Source organism: Dipodomys merriami, unplaced genomic scaffold (genome assembly GCF_024711535.1).
Source record: "Dipodomys merriami isolate MVZ:Mamm:240054 unplaced genomic scaffold, mDipMer1.0.p SCAF_98, whole genome shotgun sequence".
Lineage (NCBI taxonomy): Eukaryota > Metazoa > Chordata > Mammalia > Rodentia > Heteromyidae > Dipodomys > Dipodomys merriami.
In genome coordinates, this window is record NW_027206601.1 from 2,302,774 (window position 1) to 2,322,661 (window position 19,888).

General features: G+C 45.3%; 1 protein-coding gene and 1 non-coding gene across 2 annotated transcripts in view; both read right to left on the bottom strand.

Annotated features, from left to right (window-relative positions):
* Positions 1 to 19,888, bottom strand: part of Ogdh (oxoglutarate dehydrogenase) — a 110,367-nt gene that overhangs the window by 79,685 nt on the left and 10,794 nt on the right. The window lies entirely within an intron of this gene.
* On the bottom strand, positions 1,412 to 1,518 carry LOC138822081 (U6 spliceosomal RNA). Its single transcript, XR_011370311.1, has one exon. It is a non-coding gene; the product is annotated as a U6 spliceosomal RNA (small nuclear RNA).

Genomic DNA, 19,888 nt, shown 5'->3' on the forward strand with positions numbered 1-19,888 from the left:
TAGCATAAGGTAACCCAGAGCAGGTCCTAACTGGTCTTTTTCCTCCTTTCCTTCCTTTCTTCCTTCTCTCCCTCTCTCCCTTTTTCTTTTGTCCCTTCCTTCCTTCCTTCCTTCCTTCCTTCCTTCCTTCCTTCCTTCCTTCCTTCCTTCCTTCCTTCCTTCCTTTCTTCTTTCCTTCCTTCATTCCCACCCCCTTTCTCTCTCTTTCTTTTTTCTTTTCTTTCCTTCCTTACTTCCTTCTCTCTCTTTCCTTTTTTCTCTCTTTCCATCTTTCCTTGTTTCACCTTTCCTTCCTTCCTTCTCCTCCTCCCCACCCCAGAGCCTCAGGCTTAGCTATCACTTGAGCTCAGTCACCAGCCCTTTTGCTGTCAGTTTGCTTTTCATATGGGTGCAAGATCTTCCTACCTCTACCTCCTGAATACCTGGGATTACAGATTTATGCCACAATGCTCAGAATACTTCAGAAACAAAAGGTTCCTATAGCCAGGTGCTGGTGGCTCATGCCTGAAATCCTAACTACTAAGGATCGCAATTCCAAGCCAGCCTAGGCAGGAAAGTCCAGTCTCCAATTAACCACTGAAAGGCTGGAAAGGGAGTTTTGGCTCAAATGATAGAGCACTAACCTTGAGTGAAAAAGCCAAGGAACACTCCCTGGCCCTGAATTCAAACCCCAGTACTGGTGTGTACGCGCACGCATGTTCATTCACACACACACACACACACACACACACACACACACACACACACACACACACACACACACACACACACACACACACACACACACACACACACACACACACACACACAATTTTAGCTATCAAGCTAAAAGAGGTAACTCAGTTGTAGAGTATTTGGGGGCCTTGGAAACCTGAACATCTAAAGAAAGTTTTATTATAGCAATGCTAATAAGTATGAAGAGGTACTTGTCTTTCTTTTATAAAAAATCTTCATTATAAAGAGTTGAATAGGGGGTTACCTTCATGTAAGGTAATGAGTACATTTCTTTTTTTCTTTTTTTTCGGTCCGGTCGTGGGGCCTGAACTCTGGGCTTGCGCGCTGTCCCTCAGCTCTTCAGCTCAAAGCTAGCACTCTACCACTTGAGCCACAGTGCCACTTCCGGCTTTTTTTTTTCTGCTTATGTAGTGCTGAGGAATGGAACCCAGGGCCTCATGCATGCAAGGCAAGCACTCTACCACTGAGCCACCTTCCCAGCCCCATGAGTACATTTCTTTTTAAACACTATTATCCACTCCCTCATTTTCTCCTGCTTACCTCCCCCTATTCCTCTTCCCTCCAAGTTGTATAGCTCATTTCCAATATAGTGTGCCAAGTGAGTATCATTGTTGCATTAGTTCATCCTTTCTCCTGCTGTTTCTGTGATTCCCTTTCCCTTCCACCAATTGGATAGACTTATATGGGATGCTTCACCAATTTGTATGTCATCCTTGTGCAGGGGCCATGCTTATCTTCTCTGTATTGTTCCAATTTTAGTATATGTGCTGCCAAAGCAAGCACAGGAGGTACTTTTCTTTCCTTCCTTCCTTCCTTCCTTCCTTCCTTCCTTCCTTCCTTCCTTCCTTCCTTCCTTTCTTTCTTTTTTTTGTTGTTGGTTGTGGCGCTGTCCCTCAGCTCTTCAGCTCAAAGTGAGCGCTCTACCTCTTGAGCCACTGAGCCACAGTGCCACTTCCAGTTTTCTGGTGGTTAATTGGAGATAAGTGGCTCATGGACTTTCCTGCCCGGGCTGGCTTTGAACCATGATCCTCATATCTCAGACTCCTAATACGTAGGGTTACAGGCATGAGCCACCAACACCCGGCCAGGAGGTACTTTTCTTTTCCAGTTTTTGAGTAGGTAATTGGACACATGAGTCTCGTGGGGGCTTTTTTGCCTAGGCTGGTTGCAAACTGCAATCCCCAGAACTGAGCCTTCTGAGTACCTAGGATTACAGGTGTGAGCCACAGGCACCCAGTTCTTCTTTCTTTCTTTTTCCTTCCTTCCTTCCTTCTTTTTTTTGGTCTGGTTGTGGGGCCTGAACTCTGGGCCTGGGTGCTGTCCCTCAGCTCTTCAGCTCAAGGCTAGTGCTCTACCACTTGAGCCACAGCGCCACTTCTGGCTTTTTTCTTTTTGCTTATGTGATGCTGAGGAATCGAACCCAGGGCCTCATGCATGCAAGGCAAGCGCTCTACCACTGAGCCATCTTCCCAGCCCCTCCTTCCTTCCTTCCTTCCTTCCTTCCTTCCTTCCTTCCTTCCTTCCTTCCTTCCTTCCTTTCTTTCTTTCTCCTTCCTTCCTTCCTTCTTTCTTTTTAAAAATAACAGTACTGGGGAGCTTGAACTCAGGGTCCCACACTTCCTAGACTAGTGAAATACCACTGAGCCATACTTCCAACCCTGTTTGTTGTTGGTTTTTTTGTTGGTTATGGGGCTTGAACTCTGGGCTTGGGCACTGTCCCTCAGCTCTTCAGCTCAAGGCAAGTGCTCTACCACTTAAGCCACAGCACCACTTCCAGTTTTCTAGTGGTTTATTGGAGATAAGAGTCTCACAGACTTTCCTGCCCAGGCTGGCTTTGAACCTGGATCCTCAGATCTCAGCCTCCTGAGTAGCTAGGATTACAGGCATGAGCCACCAGTGCCTGGCCCCAACCCTGTTTTTAATGGTTATTTTTAGCATAGAGTTTCACTTGCCACTTGAGCACGTGCTGGTGCTTTTATCTATCTATTTTAAGCTTTTCATCCTCACTAGGATCATAGGTACACACCACTGTGCCCATCTTCCCATCCATGGAGATAGAGTCTCATGGAATTTTCTGGCTGGACTGGCTTAGAACCAGGATTCTCCTAATCTCAGCCTCCCATGTAGCTTGGGATGACAGGATGCACCAGTGCACCTAGTTATAGGTTGAGGTCTTGAAATCTTTTCATCCCAGTGTGACCTGGAACTGTAATGTTCTAATTCTCAGCCTTTCAAGTAGCTAGGATTACAGGCATGAGCCACCACTACTCAGCCATCAGTGTACTGTTCTAATTACTGTAGCTTTGTAATAAGTTTTGAAATTGGGAAGTGTGAATTTTCCAACTTTGTTCTTTTTTTCAGGATTGTTTTGGGTATTCAAGGTCCCTCTGCAAAACAAAACAAGACAGAGGGTCTGGGAGTATGACTCAGTGGTAGAGTGCTTGCTTAACATGCTTGAAGCCCTGGGTTCGATTCCTCTGTACCACATAAACAGAAAAAGCCAGAAGTGGTGCTGTGGCTCAAGTGTAGAGTCATAGCCTTGAGCAAAAGGAGTTCAGGGACAGTGCCCAGGCCCTGAGCTCAAGCCCCAGGACTGACAAAAATAACATAACAACAAAACAAAACAAAACACAATTTTGATAGAGATTATGTTGAATCTGAAGATCACTTTGATGTTATATGTCCTGATAGCAATACTGAGTCTTCTAGTCCAAGACCAAAAGATATTCATTCCTTTCAGCAATGTTTTGTAGTTTTAATCTTTGATTAAATTTATTTCAAAGAGGCCTAGGCTATTGTTCAGTGGCCAGTATTATTCACATGTATCTAGTGTGCACTGAGCTCTCAGTTCAATCCTCACCATAGTAAGACAATAAAAATTTATTCCTAGTATTTCATTCTTTCCATTTGCAAATGGAATATATTTTGTCATTTCCCTTTCAGATTGCTCATTACTCTTGTATTGATTTGGGTTGTGAAATTTTCTTTCTTTTTTTTTTTTTTTTTTTGTCAGTCGTGGGGCTTGAACTCTGGGCTTGGATGCTGTCCCTGCGCTCTTCAGCTCAAGGCGAGTGCTCTACCGCTTGAGCCACAGCACCACTTCCATTTTTCTAGTGGTTTATTGGAGATAAGAATCTCATGGACTTTCCTGCCCAGGCTGGCTTTGAACCGTGATCCTCAGATCTCAGCCTCCTGAGTTGCTAGAATTACAGGTGTGAGCCACTGGCACCCAGCTGAAATTTTCTTTTCTTTTCTTTTCTTTTTTTTGTCAGTCGTGAAGCCTGAAATCTGGGCCTGGGCACTGTCTCTCAGCTCTTCAGCTCAAGGCTAGTGCTCTACCAGTGGAATCACAGCACCACTTACAGCTTTTTCTGCTTATGAGGTGCTGAGGAATCGAACCCAGGGCCTCATGCATGCAAGGCAAACACTCTACCACTGAGCCATCTTCCCAGCCCTCTTCTTCTTTTATAATACCAGTCCTAGGGCTTGAATTCAAGGCCTGGACACTATCCCTGAGGTGCTTATTGGTGAATCCTTTTCTTTCTGAAACCCAAGGCAATTGTAAAGTGACTGCATGAGGGAATGACTCAGATCACAAAGGATAGATGCAAAGTGGGGGTAGGGACTCAGTATTCGGCTTTTAGTTATTTCACAGTAAAAGCATCCTTTAAGCTTGGCTCATACTTGTAATTCTAGCTATTCAGGAGGCTGAGATCTGAGGATTGTGGTTCAAAGCCAGCCAGGTCAGGAAAGTCTGTGAGACTCTTTTTTTTTTTTTTTTTTTTGGGGGGGGGTGTCCGGTCGTGGGGCCTGAACTCTGGGCCTGGGCGCTGTCCCTCAGCTCTTCAGCTCAAGGCTAGCGTTCTACCACTTGAGCCACAGCGCCACTTCTGGCTTTTTTCTTTTTGCTTATATGATGCTGAGGAATCAAACCCAGGACCTCATGCATGCAAGGCAAGCACTCTACCACTGAGCCACCTTCCCAGCCCCTCTGTGAGACTCTTATCTCCAATAAACTACTAGAAAACCAAAAGTGGTGCTGTGGCTCAAATGGTAGGGCACTTGCCTTGAGCTGAAGAGCCTGGCAAGGACAGCGCCCAGGCCCAGAGTTCAAGCCCCAGGACTGACAAAAAAAAAATTAAAAATTAAAAAATAAATAAGGGCTGGGAAGATGGCTCAGTGGTAAAGCGCTTGCCTTCCATTCATGAGGCCCTGAGTTCGATTCCCCAGCACCTCATAAGAAAAAAAGCCAGAAGTGGCACTATAGCTCAAGTGGTAGAACGCTAGCCTAGAGCTGAAGAGCTGAGGGACAGTACCCAGGCCCAGGGTTCAGGCCCCACGACCGGACCCAAAATAAATAAATAAATAAATATAAAAAATAAATAAGAAAAGAAAGAAAAAAATTTAAAAAGTTTCTGGGCTAGGGATGTAGTTCAGATTAAAGGGCACTTGCTAGTATATCTATGGCCCTGGATTTGACCCTAACAGAGGAAATGAAGGAAGAAAGGAAAGGAAAGAGGGAGAGAGGAAGGAAAGAGGGAGAAAGGAAGAAAAGAGGGAGAGAGGGGAAAAGGGAGGAAGGGAAGAAAGGAAGGGACAGAGGGAAAAAATTTCCTTATGTCTTATAATCATAGTTTTATGGGTTTTCGTTCATGAAAGGGTATTACCTTGTCTTCACTAGTTGAGATAACCATGTATTTTAACCCTTCTTTTATTTCTTGTAGGTTTGTGGGGCTTGGACTTGGCCTAGATGCTGTACCTCAGCTCTTCAGCTCAAGGCTAGCACTCTACCACTTTAAGCCATATCTCCACTTCTGGTTTTTTGGTAGTTTATTGGAGATAAAAGTCTCATTTTCCTGCCCGGGCTAGCTTTTGAACTGCAATCCTCAGATTTCAGCTTCCTGTATAGTTAGGATTACAGGTATGAGCCATGAGCACCCTGCTTAACCCTTCTTTTAAGGTTTATATTACATTTGTTTGTGTGTGTGTGTGTGTGTGTGTGTGTGTGTGTGTGTGTGTGTGTGTGTGTGTGTGTGTGTGTGTGTGTGTGTGTGTGTGTGTGTGTGTGTGTGTGTGTGTGTGTGTGTGTGTGTGTGTGTGTGTGTGTGTGTGTGTGTGTGTGTGTGTATGAGAGGGAGAGAGGCAGAGACAGAGAGAGAGACAGAGTCCTGAGGCTTAAACCTGGGCCTGGCTGCTATTGCTAAGGTGTTTTGCTCAAGGCTAGCTCTCTACCACTTGAGTCACTGCTCCACTTCCAGCTTTTTGGTGGTTAATCAGTGATAAGAGTCCCACAGACTTTTGTGCCCTGGTAGGCTTTGAACTGTGATCTTCAGTTCTTAGCCTTTTGAATAGCTAGGATTACAAGTGTGAGCCCCTGGTGCCTGCCCATATTGACCCCTTTTCTTACATTGAACTTCAAGATAGGTCTCCAGGGACCTTGAACTGGCCCAGTTCTCCCTCTTTCTCACTTGTAGTTCTCAAGAACCACTTTAGAATGTGCTGAGAATGCAACATCCCATGATAAGAGGGGATTGACAGAGCAACCTGGGCTCTGTTCCAGTTCTCCCTGCAAATAGGATGTCCTTCAGTCCTTCAGTGTTTAGCCAAGTGTGTCAAATGGCTCTGAGGATATAAAACCCTGGAGTAGACTGCTTTCTGGGCTCTCAGTGGGGATGCAAGTGCAGACAAGACCCCATCTGCCCTAGGAACTTTTCCTTGGTCTTGGAGTACCTTCTTTTTTTTGGGGTCCGGTTGTGGGGCCTGAACTCTGGGCCTGGGCGCTGTCCCTCAGCTCTTCAGCTCAAGGCTAGCGCTCTCCCACTTGAGCCACAGCGTCACTTCCAGCTTTTTTCTTTTTGCTTATATGGTGCTGAGGAATCGAACCCAGGGCCTCAGGCTTGCAAGGCAAGCGCTCTACCACTGAGCCACCTTCCTAGCCCCTGGAGTACCTTCTTATCCTGAATGAATAGCTTCTTTATCCTGTGGTGCCTATCTGTAAATAATAAACCTGGACACATAGCTTATTTGTGTGTTTTTGCCTCACTGGCTTCGGAAAAGTAGTAAAAGTGCAGTTCCAGATGCACTAGGCCAAAGTGGAAACCAGTGTTCAATGGGCCTGTTTCACAGAACCACAGCTGCATTTTGGGGAAAAAAATCTCATAGAGTCAAGGCTGAGTTCCAACTGTAATTCCAACTACTTGGTAGGCAGAGATAGGATCAAGATTTGACGTCAAGGCAAAAAGTTACTGACACTAAATCTCAGTCAATAAGCTGAGCCTGGCAGCATGCATACATGATCTCAAATACAATGAAGGCTGTAGATAGGAAGATCAAATGTCTGGAGCCCACCCTGGGCAAGAAGATGAGACTCTACTTGAAAAATAATTAAAACAGAGAAGGGTATGTAGTTCAAGTAGTAGAACACACTTGCCTAGCAATGTGAGGCCCTGAGTTTATAGCCCAGTACTACCAAAAAAAATATCTTGTTAGGTCATGATGTGTAATTTCCTTATTATGCTGTTGGAATGGTTTGGTACTACTTTGTTGGAGATTTTTGTATCTCTAGCCATAAAAAATATACTTATCTGACTTTACTATCCAGTAATGCTTATAGAATGAGCTAGGAAGTATTTTCTCTTTTTCTTTTGTTTAAAGAATTAAAGAAGAAGCCAGGTGCCGGTGGCTCACGCCTGTAATCCTAGCTACTCCGGAGGCTGAGATCTGAGGATTGCGGTTCAAAGCCAGCCAAGGCAGGAAAGTTTGTGAGACTCTTATCTCCAATAAACCGCTAGAAAACCGGAAGTGGTGCTGTGGCTCAAGCGGTACAAGGCTTGCCTGGAGCTGAAGAGCACAAGGACAGCACCCATGCCCAGAGTTCAAGCCCCACGACAAAAAAAAACAAAAACAAAAGAACAAGAATTAAAGAAGGATGGTATTGCTGGGTGCCCAGTGGCGCCTGCCTGTAATCCTAGCTACTCAGGAGGCTAAGATCTGAGGATTGCCATTCAAAGCCAGCCCAGGCAGGAAAGTCCGTGAGGCTCTTATCTCCAATTAACCACCAGGAAACAGGAAGTAGTACTGTGGCTCTAGTGGTAAAGCGCTCACCTTGAGCTGAAGAGCTGAGGGGCAGCTGTTCAGGCCCAGAGTTCAAGCCCCACTCCTGACAAAATGGGGGAAAAAAAAGGATGGTATTAATTTGGTAAATGTTTTGATAGAATTTACCAGAATAGGTACTGAAGTGTGACTATGGTTTATCCCCAGAGTAATGGATTAGTAGCTGGGTCCTTGAGGTAGCAAAGTTCGTAGATGGGATTTGAAAATATAAGACCTAGTGGGAGGCTGGGTGCCTGAAATCTTAGCTACTCAGGAGGCTGAGATATGAGGATCACCATTCAGAGCCAGGTGGGGCAGGAAAGATTATGGGATTCATCTCTAATTAACCACCAGAAACCCGGAAGTGGTGCTGTGGCTCAAGTGGTAGAGCTCTGGCCTTGAACTGAAGAGCTGAGGGACAGTGTTCAAGCCAAGGACCAACAAACAACAACAACAACAAACCTAGTGGGAGGTCCATAGGTCATTTGTAGGCACTGCAATAGAAGGGTTTTCAGGATCCCAGTTTCTCTTTCTGGCTTCCAACCTCAAGACATGATCTGTGCTAGGTGCTAGCAATCCTGAGATCTGAGAATCATTGTCTGAAATAGAAAAGCTAGTAAGACTCAGTCTCCAATTAGCCAGCAAAATGTTCACTGGAAGTGTGGCTCAAGTGGTAGAGTGCCAGCTGTGAACAAGAAAGCCAAGTGAAGCCGGGCGCTGGTGGCTCACGCCTGTAATCCTAGCTACTCAGGAGGCTGAGATCTGAGGATCGCGGTTCAAAGCCAGCCCAGGCAGGAAAGACTGTGAGACTCCTATCTCCAATAAACCACCAGAAAACCGGAAGTGGCGCTGTAGCTCAAGTGGTAGAGCGCTCGCCTTGAGCTGAAGAGCTGAGGGACAGCGCCCAGGCCCAGAGTTCAAGCCTCATGACCGACAAAAAAAAAAAAAAAAAAAAGAAAGCCAAGTGAGAGTGTAAGAACACACACACAAGCCAGGTGCCAGTGGCTCACGCCTGTAATCCTAGCTACTCAGGAGGCTGAGATCTGAGGATTGTGGTTCAAAGCCAGCCCAAGCAGGAAAGTCCATGAGACTCTTATCTCCAATTAACCACCAGAAAACTGGAAGTGGCACTGTGGCTCAAGTGGTAGTGCTAGCCTTGAGTTGAATTGCTGAGGGACAGCTCCCAGGCCTAGAATGACCTATTACACACACACACACACACACACACACACACACACACACACACACACACACACACACACACACACACACACACACACACACACACACACACACACACGATCTCTTAGGACCTGATAGCACAAGCTAAATCAGCTACTTAGAAGATATAAACAGGAGGATAGTGGTTCAATGCCAGCTTGGGCAAAAAGTCAGTGAGATCACATTTCAAAAACATGGTATATGCCTTTAATCCTAGCTGCATATAAGGCTGAGCAAGAGGACTGTGGTTTAAGGCAAAGCCTAGCAAAATTTTAGACCCTATCGGGGCTGGGAAGGTGGCTCAGTGGTAGAGTGCTTGCCTTGCGTGCTTGAAGCTTTGGGTTTGGTTCCTCAGCACCACATACACAGAAAAAGCCAGAAGTCGTGCTGGGGTGCTCGCTGTGAGCTGAAGAGCTGAGGGACAGCGCCCAGGCCCAGAGTTCAGGCCTCACAATTGGAAAAAAAAAAAAAATAGACCCTATCTGAAAAACAAAAAGCAAAATGAGTGCTGGGCACTGGTGGCTTACTTCTGTAATCCTAGCTACTCAGGAGGCTGAGATCTGAGGATTGTGGTTTAAAGCCAGGCTGAGCAGGAAAGTCTATGAGGCTTAGCTCCAATTAACCACCAGAAAACTGAAAGTAGAGCTGTGGCTCAAAGTGGTAGAGCGCTAGAGTAGAGTAGAGTAGGTAGAGTTGCTCAAGTGCTAGCCTTGAGCAACAACAAACAAAAGAACCTCAGAGCCGGGCGCTGGTGGCTCACGCCTGTAATCCTAGCTATTCAGGAGGCTGAGATCTGAGGATTGCGGTTCAAAGCCAGCCCGGGCAGGAGAGACCGTGAGACTCCTATCTCCAATAAACCACCAGAAAACCGGAAGTGGCGCTGTAGCTCAAGTGGTCGAGTGCTCGCCTTGGGCTGAAGAGCTGAGGGACAGCGCCCAGGCCCAGAGTTCAAGCCCACGGCCAACAAAAAAAAAGAACCTCAGAAACAGTACCCTGGCCCTGAGATCAAGCCCCCCATGGATGTCAAAAAAGAAAAAAAAAAGCAAAAGAACAGGGGGAATAGCAAGTATAAGGCCTGAGTTTACTCCCCAGTACCACACATACACACAGAAAGCTATTGTTTTTCTTCTCTCACATACCCTTCCACCCCTGTGACTCCATACATTACCAGGTTTTCAGCAGAGTTCTGACTTTTGGGTGCTTAGTTGGAGATCAAAGTCTCATGGACTTTCCTGCCCTGCCTGGCTTCAAGCCATAGTCCTCATATCCTTACCTTCTGAGCAGCTAGGATTACAGGCATGATCCACCTGTACCAGCTTTCTTCCTGGTTTTGATACTGAAGTTCAGTCATATTTGGTAGTACGATTGTGGGAAAGGTGATAGTACATGAAACCTCTGTATTGTGTGTGTCTTTAAAAAGTTTCTTGAAGCCCGGTGTTTGTGGCTCACCTACAATCCTAGCTGCTCAGGAGGCTGAGATGTGAGGATTGAGGTTCAAAGCCAGCCTGGACAGGAAAGTCCGTGAGCCTGCTTTTTTTTTTTTTTGGTCATATGGGGCTTGAACTCTGGGCTTCGGTGCTGTCCCTGAACTCTTCAGCTGAAGGCAAGTGCTCTACCACCTGAGCCACAGAGCCACTTCTGGTTTTCTGGTGGTTCACTGGAGACAAAATCTCATGGACTTTCCTGCCTGGGCTGGCTTTGAACGGCAATCCTCAGATCATAGCCTCCTGAATAGCTAGGATTATAGACCTGAGCCACCAGCACCCGGCCATGAGAAAACCAGAAGTGGTGCTGTGGCTCAAGTGGTAGAGTGCTAGCCTTCAGCTGAAGAGTTGAGGAATAGCACCCAGGCCCAGAGTTCAAGCCCCACGACTGACAAAGGAGAAAAAGAAAAAGTTTCTTGAGTTATGATCATATAGTAAAAAATAAATCTAAAGACTAAACATAAAAAATAAATTAATAAAGCCGGGTGCTGGTGGCCCTCGCCTATAATCCTAGCTACTCAGGAGGTTGAGATCTGAGGATCATGGTTCAAAGCCAGCTTGGGCAGGAAAGTCCTTGAGATTCTTATCTCCAATAAACCACTAGAAAACCGGAAGTGGCGCTGTGGCTCAAGTGGTGGGGCACTCGCCTTGAGCTGAAGAGCACAGGGACAGCGCCCAGGCCCAGAGTTCAGGCCCCACAACAAAAAAATTAATTGATTAACAGACTGCGTTTGGTGAACAAGGTCAGGGTAGAATCTGTGCTGTGGTAGCTCAGCCATTTCTGACGCATTGTCTGTGCGCCTTTCGCACAGTTTCTCAGGGTGCCAGGTTGGGCCAAAGCGTCCAGAGGTTTACAACCTCTGTGATCCGTCGGGCCCACTCTGAGTATGGCCTGGGGAAGACTCTGCCATCTTCCGTGGAAAACAAGTGGCGGTTCCTGGCCATGATGACTGTGTTCTTTGGATCTGGGTTGGCTGCACCATTTTTTATAGTGAGGCACCAACTGCTTAAGAAGTAAGGGAGTCATAATTCACCATTTAACAGATAAGAATGTCTGAAGAGGCACAGACTCTGGAAAATGGATTAAACTCTCCAACTCAGAATACTAGATATGTTTGTAAATAAACTCCTGACATAAAAAAAAGTTAATACAAAAAATTTCAAAATCAAACATTTGTCAGGGAAAGAGAAACAGGCTCTGTTGGGCAGTGTGTATGCTAGCTAGAGGAGGCTGAGCTAAGAGGAGTGAAAGGATGATTAATGTAAGGTCCACTCCTGGATGGCTGGCAGACTCCACCCTCCTAGCAGCAAAGTCTCCACCCAGTACCTGCGTTACCTAGGCAACTGGGACACCTGGAAGAGGTCACATCTGCATCCGCTGAGGTCACATCTGAATTTTTTTTTTTTTTTGGTCGGTCGTGGGGCTTGAACTCTGGGCTTGGGCGCTGTCCCTCAGTTCTTCAGCTCAAGGCGAGCACTCTACCACTTGAGCTACAGCGCCACTTCCAGTTTTCTGGTGGTTTATTGGAGATAGGAGTCTCACGGTCTCTCTTGCCCGGGCTGGCTTTGAACCGCGATCCTCAGATCTCAGCCTTGTGAGTAGCTAGGATTACAGGCGTGAGCCACCAGTGCCCGGCTTCACATCTGAATTTGATGTGGCCACACCTTTCTCCGCCCATACCCTAGATAAGGCCTAGCCCAGGCCCAGATGCTCTCTCTCTGCACTTTTCTAGCTCCTCTTTTCTAGCTTTTTTCTCTCTTTTCTATCTCTCTCTTAGCTCTTTTTTCCCAGCGTTCTCTCTCTCTCTCTCTCTCTCTCTCTCTCTCTCTCTCTGTTTCCCAGGCCTTTCCCCACCGTGTGGAGGACCAAGATGGCCTGGTGCCAGCCAGAACGACGAACAAACCTACCCCTTACCTGAATACCACGTGCATGGTGCTGTTCTTACTCCGCCACCTCTTTTTAAAAACCTAACAACTAAGTTCTCTCTCATTCATGAAGAGTTCCCAGATTTTTATCATTTCAAATGAAAAGTCAAATAAATAGTCCTTCCTATGTCTCCAGTTTTTTATTTTTGTTTTTCACCATTACCAGAGCTTGAATTCAGAGCCTTGCATACTTGCTCTGCTAGCACTCTACCACTTAAGTCATGCCTCCAGTACAGCATTCTGGTTACTTGGATATAAAAGTCTCAAAGACCTTTATGCCTGTGTTCACTTGAACTGTGATCCTCAGATCTCAGCTTACTGAATTTCTAGGATTACATGCATGAGTCACAGACATTCCTGGATATATTCTCCTAATTTCCTATAATTTTAAAAGGAGATAATTTCTACATTTATAATTTAAAAAGGAAAAGATAGAGGGAAGGGGGGACCAAGATGGCGACGGGGCAGTAGGGAAACGCCACAGCTCTCTCCAACCAAAAAGAGAGTTCGAGTTCCAACGCTTAATCTCCCCAAGAGACCGACAACAACAAAAAGACGAACACTCAGAGAAAAACCAGAGGCGGAGAATAACAAAAAAAGAAAGAGAGGAAAAGAAGAATTTCAAAACAGAGAAAAGCGAAGACCCCTCCCCCAACCTTTACTGGCCGCGCGGCAGTGCGCCAAGCCGCCGGCCAGCCGGCCCGGCGGGGGCTGTGGGAGCCCCAAGAGGCACAGCAGAGACACAGGGGGCCGCTTTCAGAACATCAGGTACTGGTTTGCAGAACAGCAGATCGCCAGGAACAGAGAAACCTACCAGCCAGGAGTCTCCACGAGGATCCCACCCCCACCCCTCACTCTCCACCCGAGCAGAGAGGCATCAGCAGAGTGACAAAAGGACCTGTCGGCAGACCACCCGGCCCGCCTGATCGCGATCGCAAGATCCAGCACTCTCCACCCGAGCAGAGAGGTTCCATCCCGCCAAAGCTGCTCGGCCCCAGCAGCGCTGGCAAAGGGTCCTGTCTGCAGACCACCCGCCCGCCCGATCACGATCGCAACGACCCGGCGGGGTCACTCGGGCCCCAGAGGTACCGAGAAGAAGCTGCCTGAGCGTGGACACTCTTGACCCGACAGCTTCGACAGAGGCAGAGACAGAAAAGAATAACACAGAGCCACCACTGCCCAACCCAGCCCGGATTGCAACAACTGACGACCTACACCACACAGAAACAACCAGCTCCAGGGTGAGTACCCCACAGGGGAAGTGTATCCCTCAAGGGAGACCAGAGCTGGAGGGAATCCCCAGACCCTGACCTAGACTCCCTACCCCAGCACCCAGACCACAGGACCCACTAAAACTGGGAACTGTTTGAGAGCTCCACCAGCCCGTGGAGCACACTCAGCTGGCCAGGCTAGAGCAAGAGCACCCCTGGAAGGGAGCTTAAATGCCCAAGCCAGGAACAGCGCCCCTGGGTCAAGACTACCAACAGTAGAAGAAATTTGAACTGTGTCCCCCAGGCTGTATAACCTAGGTGGTATACACATCAGCACAGGCCTAACGAGTGCGCTCCAGGCTGCATAACCTAGGTGGTATACACATCAGCACAGGCCTAACAAGTGCGCTCCAGGCTGGGACCGGAACCAGGCCCGGGGATCCAGCGCCTGAACAACACAACCAACTCCTCCCAATTGAAGTAAAAAGCTGAGCATACGCCTCAACAGAGGGGAGAAAACCAGGAAACAACACTCCCCCGGGAAGCACGCCTGTGACAACAAAAGACCTGGAGGCCCAGGACAAGAGAAGCCCAAACCCCACCAAAACTCCACCCATATACCCTAGACTGGGAATTGGACAACACAGGCTGCCAGCACCTGATAGTAAGCAGGAGCTCAGACTGTTAAGGCGGCTCAGCAATAGAGTGATAGTCTTGGATGTATGAGGCCCTGGATCTGATTCCTCAGCATCACAAAAGCAAAAAGGGTCTGAAGTGGTGCTGTGGCTCAAACGGTAGGGTGCCAGCCTTGAGCTGAAAAGCTGAGGGACAGCACCCAAACCTAGAGTTCAAGCCCACAACCAGCCCAAAACAAATAAACAAAAACACATCAGGAGCCCATAGCAGACTCCAGCATTTGGGAGAGTGCATCCAGAGCATCTGTTCTTCACAAGAGCACCCGTAGGAGCAAACACAAGCAGTCTAGGCTGCTCAACCCTTCCAAAGGCGGGAACTGCCAGCAATCTACAGCAGAGAGCTGAGAATCCTAAGTAAGTCAGAATAGCAGCTGGAAATAGGCTCCCAACAGAACCCAGATCAGGCACAGACTCTCTCCACCAATACAGAATCAGCAACCAAGCAAAGACAGACACACCAAAACAAAATTGAAGAGCAGTCTCCTGAACCTCCATGCGAAAATCACAGAGAAAAATCACAAGGTTTACTACCACCCAGGACAGCAAGCTCACCTCAAAAGCCAGCAGCCACACAGGGGAGAGCCCCAGTGGGAGCAAAGCAGGAATGGAAGACAAAGGCTACTTCCAAGGGTTGCTGGAGGCAATGACTCAAGAAATAAAGTGAGAAATTGATCAGAAATTGAAAGAGCACAAGGATGAACTATCCAAAGAGATACAGGGTATCAAACAAGAGATGCATGCAAAAATAGAAGCTGCACAAACCTCAGTAAGAAGTGAGATAAACGCCAAATTAGAGGTAATGCATACCTCATTGAGAGGTGAGATCAGTACTCTGAGAACCAACATTGAATTCATAAAGGGATCCATTTCCTCCATGCAAACCACAATAGAAGCCACTGTCAACAGAGTGAATGAAATGGAAGGTAGAGTGTCAGATACAGAAGACAGAATACACCAACTGGACCAAAAAGTGACAGATATGGAAAAATCACTCAAATTAAACCAAAGGGATATTCAAGAGCAAGCAGATAATGCTAAAAAATTTAACCTTCTCATAATTGGAGTGGACGAAGGTGAGGAATTCCAGAGCAAGGGAATGCAACACCTATTTAACAATATAATCAATGAAAATTTTCCCCACCTCAAAAATGACCATCTTAACTACATCACAAAAGCTTATCGAACACCCAACAAGCAAGACCCCAGGAGAAACACTTCTAGACACATTATAGTAAAAATGATAGATCTGAATAATAAGGAAACAATCCTGCATGCAGCAAAAATGAAGAAGGAGCTATACTACAATGGGAAAAAAATAAGAATTACTGCAGATCTCTCCACACAAACAATGAATGCAAGAAAAGCCTGGGAAAGCACCATACGAGCCCTGAGAGCCAATAACTGCCAACCCAGACTGATCTACCCGGCAAAGCTAGCATTCACATTTGATGGAGAACTGAAAACTTTTAATAGCAAAGAAAAACTAAATGAATACATAAACATTAAGCCAGCATTACAAAGAATTCTAAGAGGGGGGACACAACCTGAAGAAAGCAGCCAGGAACTGGGGCCTACCCCAAACAGGCGTTACTCAAAGTCTAACTGAGCAAGCACAGGAGGAAAGGAAAAAAGAAAAACTTAGGAAAACGGAATGGCAGGGACAACAATGCATCTCTCTATACTTTCTCTTAATATAAATGGGCTGAATTTGCCAATTAAAAGAAAACGAACTGAGGACTGGATAAGAAAACAAGACCCATCCATCTGTTGCCTTCAGGAGACCCACCTCTCAGCCAAACATACAAACAAACTCAGAGTGAAGGGGTGGAAAAGGATCTACCAATCAAACGCCCCCAGTAAGAAAGCAGGTGTAGCTATCCTGATATCTGACAAAATAAACTTTTCATTAAAATCAGTACAGAAAGACAAGGACGGACACTACATATTAATAAAGGGAACAATCCAAGAGGAGGATATAACCATCATCAACTTATATGCCCCAAATATTGGTGCACCCAGATATGTCAAACAAATGCTCTCAAACTTACAGAATAAAATAGATCCCAATACGATAATACTAGGAGACTTTAACACACCACTCTCACCAAGGGACAGGTCTACCAACCAGAGGATTGGCAAAGAAGCTACCGAATTAAGAGAGGCCATACTTCAAGCGGAATTAACTGACATCTACCGAGTATTTCACCCTAAAACAACACAGTACACATTCTTCTCAGCAGCTCACGGAACTTTCTCCAAAATAGACCATATCATAGTTCATGCAAGGAACTTAAGCAAATACAAAGGAATCGACATAATCCCCTGTATCCTATCTGACCACAGTGGAATCAAGCTAGCTCTCAATAACAAAGCATACCGCAGAAATTTCTCCAATACATGGAAATTGAACAGCACACTCCTTAACAATGCCTGGATAATAGAAGAGATCAGAGAAGAAATAAAGCATTTCCTACAACTCAATGAAAATGAAAACACCTCACAAAGAAACTTGTGGGACACAGCAAAAGCAGTCCTGAGGGGCAAATTTATTGCCCTCAGTGCCCACATCAAGAGAATGGAGACAGACCAAGTAAATAGTCTCATGTTGCAATTAAAACAGCTAGAAAAACAGGAAAAAATGGGACCTAAAGCTACTAGAAGAAGCCAGATAACCAAATTAAAAGCAGAGATTAACCAATTAGAAAATCAGAAAACCATAACCAAAATAAACCAAACAAAAAGCTGGTTCTTTGAAAAAATAAACAAAATTGATGGCCCATTGGCTAGATTAATTAAAAAAAGAAGAGAGGAAACCCATATTAATAGGATTAGGGATGCCACGGGAAACATCACCACACGTACCCAAGATATCCAAACAATTCTAACAGACTACTTTCAAAAGCTATACTCTCTAAAGGAAGAAAATCGGGCAGAAATGGATGCATTTTTAGAGAAATACAAGTTGCCCAAACTGAGCAAAGAAGAAGTTAACCAATTAAATAAGCCAATATCCTATAATGAGATACAGGAAGCTATCAAAAGTCTTCCAACAAAAAAAAAGCCCAGGACCAGATGGATTCACAGCAGAATTCTATAAGACCTTTAAACAAGAACTAATACCCATACTCCTCAAGCTCTTCAGAGAAACAGAGAAGGAAGGAGCTATCCCAAACTCATTCTACGAAGCCAATATCACACTCATCCCCAAACCAGGCAAAGACCCAACCAAAAAGGAGAATTACAGGCCAATCTCCTTGATGAACACAGATGCAAAGATCCTTAACAAGATTCTAGCTAACAGAATCCAGAAACACATAAAAAAAAAATTCACTATGACCAGGTAGGCTTCATCCCAGAGACACAGGGATGGTTTAACATACGTAAGTCAATAAATGTAATCCAACATATCAACAGAGCCAAGGTCAAGAATCACATGATTATCGCTACAGATGCAGAAAAGGCCTTTGACAAAATTCAACATTCATTCATGCTAAAAGCTCTGGAGAAAATAGGAATAGAAGGAACATTTCTAAAAACAATAAAAGCCATTTATGACAGACCAATAGCCAATATTATACTTAATGGGGAAAAGCTACAACCAATTCTCCTAAAATCAGGAACAAGGCAAGGATGCCCACTGTCTCCACTCCTCTTCAATATAGTCCTAGAACCCTTAGCCAGGGCAATAAGGCAAGAAAAAGACATTAAAGGGATCCGCATAGGGAAAGAAGAAGTTAAACTATCCCTTTTTGCAGACGACATGATACTATACCTCCACAATCCCAAAAACTCCATCCCCAAACTCTTAGAAATCATAAATCACTTCGGCAAAATAGCAGGATACAAAATAAACCCACAAAAATCAGTTGCCTTCCTATACACTGATAATGTACAGGAAGAGAGGGAAATAAAGGGAGCAACCCCATTCACAATAACCTCCCGAAAAATAAAATATTTAGGAATTAACCTAACCAAAGATGTAAAAGAACTATTTAATGAGAACTATAAAAAGTTAAAGAAAGAAATTGCAGAAGACACTAGGAAATGGAAAGACCTCCCATGCTCCTGGATAGGCCGACTTAATATAGTAAAGATGGTAATACTTCCAAAACTAATATACAAATTCAACGCAATTCCTATTAAAATCCCAATGACGTACATCACTGAAATACAGAAAACAGTCCAAAAATTCATATGGAACAACAAAAGACCTAGAATAGCCAAAACAATTCTAGGGGATAAAGACAATATGGGAGGGCTATCCATGCCGAACTTCAAACTCTACTACAGAGCTATAATAACAAAGACAGCATGGTACTGGCACAAAAACAGACCCGAAGACCAATGGAACAGAATAGAAGATCCAGAAATAAATCCACAGGCCTACAGCCAGCTGATATTCGACAAAGGAGCCAAAGACATACAATGGAAGAAACACAGCCTCTTCAACCGCTGGTGCTAGGAAAACTGGGCAGCCACATGCAGAAAACTAAAAGTGGACCCCAGCCTATCACCATGCACCAACATCAACTCAAAATGGATTAAAGACCTTAACATTAAACCTGAATCTCTGAAACTACTGCAGGACAGAGTAGGAGAGACACTTGAACTAATAGGCACAGGAAGGAACTTCCTGAACAGAGTCCCAGGGTCACAACAAATTGGAGAGAGACTCGACAAATGGGACTACCTTAAAATAAAAAGCTTCTGCACAGATAAAGCTATGGCAACCAAGCTAGAAAGACAACCAACTAATTGGGAAAAAATATTTACCAGCAATATATCAGACAAGGGGTTAACATCCTGTATATACAGGGAACTCAAGAAACTAATCCCTCCCAAACCCAACAAACCAATTACTAAATGGGCAAGGGAACTAAAGAGGGACTTCTCAAATGAAGAAATAAAAATGGCAAAGAAACACATGAGGAAATGTTCATCATCCCTGGTGGTGAAGGAAATGCAAATAAAGACAACCCTGAGATACCACCTTACCCCAGTCAGAATGTCCCACATCCACAAATCAGCCAATGACAAATGCTGGAGGGGATGTGGAGAACGAGGAACGCTATTACACTGCTGGTGGGAATGTACACTCATACAACCACTTTGGAAAGCAGTCTGGAGGGTCCTTAGAAAGCTAAAGATTGACCTCCCTTACGACCCAGTCATACCACTTCTAGGCATCTACCCTGAACAACAGGAACCAATATACAAGGACACGTGCACCTCCATGTTTATTGCAGCACTGTTCGCAATAGCTAGGATATGGAAACAACCTAGATGCCCCACCACAGATGAATGGATCCAAAAATTGTGGTATCTATACACAATGGAATACTATGCAGCCATTAGAAATGACAAAATAATGGCATTTGCAGGGAAATGGATGGAGCTAGAAGGAATCATGTTGAGCGAGGTAAGCCAAGAACGAAGAGACAAACAGTACATGGCTCCCTGATAAGTGGATGATGAATCCAAAATGTTAGGTGATATGACAAAACTAACAGGACTTAAGAAACAA